The sequence below is a fragment of the Marmota marmota genome, unplaced genomic scaffold (assembly GCF_001458135.2).
Source record: "Marmota marmota marmota unplaced genomic scaffold, marMar, whole genome shotgun sequence".
NCBI lineage: Eukaryota > Metazoa > Chordata > Mammalia > Rodentia > Sciuridae > Marmota > Marmota marmota.
In genome coordinates, this window is record NW_026000185.1 from 2,285,198 (window position 1) to 2,291,350 (window position 6,153).

Consider the following 6,153-nt stretch of genomic DNA (forward strand, 5'->3'; position numbering starts at 1 on the left):
CACTGAACCTCCCGAGTGCACAGGATGCCCCACAACAGGACGTGGCCCAGTCCAGCCATCAGGACTGCCAGCGTAGAGAGCCCATGGCTTAGAAGAAGAGAACCTGGACTCTAGGAAGAAGTGTGGGCCTCGGCGGAACGTGGAGTGCAAGGAGCGCAGGGTGTCTCGCCCACCTCTGGGTGTGGGAAGGAAACCATGCACATACAGTGTCTCCAAATCCTACAAAGACCTGAGACGGAAGAAGTGATTCCTCTTTTACATGTGGTCCTGGAGTTCAGAGAGGCTAAGGGAATTGCCCAACATCACACAGCTACCAAGAGGAAACTCGGGCTCAGAGCCAGGCCCACCTGACCGCCAGGCCCTGCACCTCCCCCGATCCAAGTGTGGTCCCTGGCGGCAACAGCATGTGTGGCCCCGCACTGCACTTGAGTCGGAATTTATATTTTGGCAAGACCCTAGGTGATTCGTGTTCACAATCCTTCCAGAGGCACCAGGGCCACAGTGGAGTCTCTGCCCTGTGCCTCTTTCCAAGATTCCTACACAAAAACATCCCTGATAGACTGGCTGTCGTCGAGCAGCACTGCAGATGGGACATGTTAACAATGAGTCTTCACAACAACCCCACTTGACAGTCACTTCCCATTCTCCTTCCCCTGGGGCCCTGGTAACTGGTGACTGCCTTGAAACTGAGGCAGCACGGAGGTCCCCTGGAATCCCCGATTCCTGCCATCGCCCCGGGAGGACTTCAGACTTGTCACTCGGAGCCACAGACATGAGTTTACTAGAAGGGATGGGAAAGGGAAGAGGGGACAGTGTCTAGGGGGAGAGTGGGCCCTGCCCTGCAGTTTTACTGGGAGTCGCAGGGAAGGTTCTAGACATAAAAGTGACTGCTTAGCAGAGCCCAGGTCTGGAACCCGGATCTGGAGCCCGGTGCAGGCAGCTGCACCACACTGTGGCCTTGCACCCGCCACTGAATCCATGCTTCCACACGGCGACGCACGTGCACGTGAGCTTCCCAGTTAAACAGCAAGATGCGCCAGGCCAGAAGGGCACTGAGATCAGAGTGTGTGTGTGTGTGTGTGTGTGTGTGTGTGTCTCTCTGACTGTCTGTCTGTCTTAAGGGAGGCATGGGTGAAGAGCTCAGTGATGGGGAAAGGGTGAGGAGAACTAGAAAAGCCTGGTCAGAAGGGCTGATCCCACGAGAATTGCCCAGGACCTTAAAGCCACTGGGAGGAAAGAGTCACTCCCAGGCTCACAGCCACTGCAGGAGAAAGAGGGCACCACAGTGTGTGACTTCTGGGGCAGCCCCTTAGCCAGAGAATCACAATGACGCCTTCAGTGATAGGACAAAGTGGCATGATGTGCTCTTGGTGCAAAGCCCCAAGCAGGTCACAGTGTCCCCTGTGAAGAGCCCCAGGGAGCCCTCGGTGCTCCCGAGGTCTCCTCCTCTCTCTCCCGACCACATTCATGCCCGTCCCTTTAGTGCCGGCTTCTTTCACTGAGCACAGTGCCTTCCAGTCTCTCCCACCTGCTGGGATGTGGGTTTTTTTTTTTTTTTTTTGTACCAGGGATTGAACCCAGGGATGCTTAACCACGGAGCCAGCCTGGCTTTGACCTTCGATCCTCCTGCCTCAGCTTCCAGAGCTGCTGGGCTCACAGGTGTACCTCTGCACCTGGCATGCTTTCTGTTTTGGTTTCTTGGTGGACCTGCTGCCATCTGGAGCGTCCTACACATTGTTTTTATTTGCTTATCATCTGTCTCTTGCTGCATGGGACTAGGGCCTTGGGGACCCACTGTGAGGCCTGGGCCGCTCTCTGCCCAGTGGAGGGGATGGTGGAGATGCCCGGCCAGCCGCTGGAGGTGCCGCTGCCCTGTGCCTCGGGAAGAGGTGGCTTCAGAGGCTTTCGCAGGCCGCCTGCTGAGAGGGGAGAAGAGGTTTCAACCATCTGCCGAGGTCTGGATCAGAGTGTTCCCTCCTGAGATGAGCTGCAGGAGTCGCCCTGTTCTTTCTGTGACTGCGTCTGGAGGTTAATAAATATTCCCAGCGGTCACAGTCCACTCTGCTTTCTGCCTTGCTGTTGACCCCAGGACCCCAGGGAGGCCACAGAAGCTGCTGGAAGAGTCTGAGTGGCTCTGTGCCCTTCCAGCCTCTGCTCCACCCAGCACTTGTAGGACCCCCTCAGCCTCCTGGTAGTGGAGGGGGTGGGCGCATCTCCTGGATACGGCCCAGCAGGAGTGGGGGCTAACATTTGCCCAGTGGACCCTTTGGGTCTCCCATCTGATTCCTTCCTCTCTTCCTTATTTTTTTTTTTTTTTAATTTTGCATTGAATGGTGCTCTGTCATTGAGCCACATCACTGGTCCCTTTTATTTTTTGTTTTGAGACAGGGCCTCACTAAGTTGCTGAGGGTCTTGCTGAGTTGCTGAGGCTGGCTTTGAGCTTGTGATCCTCCTGCCTCGGCCTCCCAGCCTCTGGGATTACAGGTGTGGCCATCTCACCCGGCTCTCTCACCTGGTTTCAGATCCTATTTATTTAGACTCTGTTTCCTTCCAGGTTGGACACTGGTCACTGGTTTTGTTTTTGTTTTCCTAGCCACGCGAGGGGGCAGTGACGCCAAGAGGAATGGAGCATCTGCCTCTCGTCCTGCATATTTTATTACTTTTTCCTCCCAATGACCCTATGAAAGGAGTGTTGTTGGTCCTCTTTTATGGATGAGGCGCAGAGAGATTAAGTTATATGCCTAAGATTCTTGTCTTCTGTTCCCTTTCTTTTCTTTCTTAAAACATTTTAAAAAATCAATAATTTTTATTTTCAGAGCAATTTTAGGTTCACAGCAAGGTAGAAAATGCAGAGATTCCTCGTGCCCTCCCTGGCTCCCCCCAGCTTCCCTGCTACTGACATCCCATGCCTACAGCCAGCGAGCCATCTTGGCACACGGCTGTCACTCAGGGTCCACAGTCTCCATGAGGGCTCTCTGGGTGCTGTGTCCAGAGCATGGACTGGAGCACTGTGACAGGCACCCACCGTGGATGTCCCACAGAACAGCGTGACTTCTCCGGAAACCTCCATGCTCCACCGGCTCGCGTCTGCCTTTCCCCAACCCTGGCCACCACCAGTTCTTCTCCTGACTCCACAGCTGGCCTTTCCCAGAAGGTCACACAGAGCAGGAGTCAGTCACACACCCTTTTCAGGATGGCTTCTTTTCCCTGGTGACACACACTGAGGTTTCTTGTGTGTCTTTTGGTGGCGTTATAGCTCACCCCTTTCCAGCCCTGAGTAGTATTCCATCGTCTGGATGCACCACAGTTTGCCCACTCCCCTCTGAAGGGGTTTTTCCTTGCTTTCAAGCCTCGGCGATCATGAATGAATCTGCAGGTTTGTGTGGGGACAGTTTCCAGTTCATTTGAGTAAATACCAGGGAGCACAATTGTTGGGCCCCATGGTAAGAGTACAGTTGGTTTTGTAAGAAGCCACCCAACTATCTGGCAAACTGCCGTTTTGCAACTTACCCCCCCCCCCAACCCCCCACCCCCACCCCAGCCATGAAGGAGCCCTTGCCACCTCTCCTCCTTGTCAGCTCCTGGTGCTTTTGGTGTTCCGGATGGGGGCCATTCTGATGGGCGTGTTCTTTAATTTGCAATTACCTAAAACATTCCCATCATGCAGTGTAACATATCCATTGAATAGAACTGTGCAGAACAAATAGCTACAAAGCCAACCCCTATGTAATTGCCGACCAGTTCCAGCGGCCCCTGATTATTCCTATTCCCTCCTTCAGAAATAACCAGCATCCTTCTCTTTGTGGGCCTCAGTTGCATTCTTGTCTTTATAACAGTGCTTTTAAGCCTGAGCCCCCCAATTCAGTTCAGTGTAGCGTCGTGCCGGGTGTATCCTTTTCTGTTTGCATATTTTTTGCTCGATATTATAAAACTCATCTATGCCATGTTCAGCGAGTTTCATCTGTTGTCATTGCAATATGACATTTCATGGAATAAACTTAAGAGGTAAATGTGATGGATGCTTGGTGAATTCTATTTTAGCTACCTCGCCTGGCTCTTTCCAACATGTCAGCCTGTGTGACCCCACGAAAGGCAAAGACAATACAGCTAATGTATTCAAGTAACTGCAACATCCCTTGGAGCCATGCAGTGACACCTAGAGGAGGTGACTTTTTTTTTCTTTGTTACTGGGGATTGAACCCAGGGATGCTTCACCACTGAGCTGAGCCTTTTTTATATTTTATATTTTATTTAGAGACAGGGTCTCACGAAGTTTCTTAGGGCCACACTAAGTTGCTGAGGCTGGCTTTGAACTTGTGATCCTCCTGCCTCAGCCTCTGGAGCCGCTGGGATAACAGGCGTGCACCACTGTGCCCAGCTAAGTTAGGTACCATTCTAAACTCTGTCCTGCCCCACCTGGAGATGCCCTGGGGTGCAGCCAATGTCTTTGTTCACCCCAGCAGATTTCTTGTCCTTATGAGGAATGAAGCTGGCTGCAGAGAGCTTCTGTGCTGCCTTCCCAGTGGCAACTTGAAATCTATGTTGATGTCGTTCTTGATGTCCAGTACCGTGGTGGCATGACGGATGATGGCCGTGGATCCTGCTCATCATGTGAAGGACAACGAGGGCTGTGCTCATGGAGATGCTTTCCTGTTTGCTTCGGAGGGTCCTCTGGGTGTCGTAGCTGCACTGAGCAAGAACATGCTGTGGTCTGACGTGGCAGGTGGGGCATACTCTGCAGGATGCAGAAAAGAACAGAGTCAGGAAATACACCAGGCTGCTTGAGGGGCCCTTGGTCTTGAGCAGAGGTGGGGCCGAATCCTACCTGTGGGGCCTCAGGCAACCCGCTGGGCATCAGCTTCCCCGTCGGGGCGGGGAACCCAGGACAGGCTTTCTCAACGCCTCCCCCATCAGCAACACCGACCCTGGGAGTGAGGGCCGTTGCTGGAGGGTCACTCTCTTCCCTGTTTTTGTGATCTTTTGTTCTTTTTTCTCCCAGCAACTCGCATTTTTCTGCTTTCCAGAAGATGATGCACCTTCAGATCTCACAAATACACTTTGATTATGTGGCTCACCAGCGGCTCCTTTCATCTCGGGAACATTTTGCAAACCAAATCTGATTGACAGTGGAGCAGTTGAGGGCTTGTGGAAGTCCATGTCTCTCCAGGGTTGGCTTCCAGAGCTCTGTGTGGGGTGAGATGCTATCCCCACCCCAGACCCACCCAGCGGTGCCGCAGAGCCCAGGCGGTGACACCTGCCGTGCTCTTACATGTGTCATCTCAGTTCTCCCAGCAGCCTCCTGGAGGGGATGGCAAGATGGCTCCATTTTGCAGAGTCACTTGCCCAGGGAGGGATGCCAGGCAGCCTTGGTCTCCAGATGCCCACCCCAAAGTCCCTTTTCCTCTTGCTGTTCCAGCCACACCAGGCTGTCAGGTGTCCTGCCAAGACCATGCCCGTCCTCAGGTCTTTGCTCTGGGAATGCCCATTCATTAATTCCCAATCTCCATCCTTCCAATCTCCATCCTTGGGACTGTCTTCCCCACTCCCTTGCAGGCTGAATTAGGGGAACTTGGTGCTCCCTCGGGCCAATGCTCACTTCTACCAACTCCATAAGGAACCTCCAGCTCCTCCCTCCTTGTTCACCAGTCCCTGGTCAGCCCCCGGCCAGCCCCTGGCCAGCTTGGGTCCACAGTACAAGCTCAGTAAACCTTGGCTGAAGGAGGGCCAGTCTTCAGTTTGACTTGTCATGATGGGCAAAGGTGTGACTTATGCAGTCGAGGGGGAGAAATAAAGAATGTCCACAGGCTTCTGCCCTTTTCAATGCTTTATTCACTCAAATCTCTCAATACAACTTTATAGGTTCTTAATCAAGAAAATGACAATCCTTAATGCTGGGCACCACAGTAGACGTAATCAATTCAGAGCAAACAATTCTAGGTTACTTCTAAGCAGTGCAGACACACTTAATCATGACAGGTTCACGACAGACATTCCCTCTGCGTGCTAGGCTCAAGTGCCAGACCTAAAGTCTCAGCCTTGGATTTTAAGTCCAGCAGATATGCAGTCTCTCAGACCAAGGTCATCAGGTCAGGAACTGATGGAGGCTTCTCCTGGGGTGGAGCTGACGGCCAGCTGAGAAAAGGGTAGTAGGGA

General features: G+C 52.8%; 1 long non-coding RNA gene across 2 annotated transcripts; it reads left to right on the plus strand.

Annotated features, from left to right (window-relative positions):
* Positions 1-799: 799 nt before the first annotated feature.
* LOC125612302 lies at positions 800-5,806 on the plus strand. 2 transcript variants are annotated; one of them, XR_007342599.1, is made up of 3 exons: positions 800-2,028; positions 2,389-4,165; positions 4,256-5,806. It is a non-coding gene; the product is annotated as an uncharacterized LOC125612302 (long non-coding RNA). The 2 variants fall into 2 exon arrangements; XR_007342600.1 differs by lacking the exon at positions 800-2,028 and having other exon boundaries at positions 2,429-2,484; positions 2,594-4,165.
* The last annotated feature ends 347 nt before the right edge of the window (positions 5,807-6,153 follow it).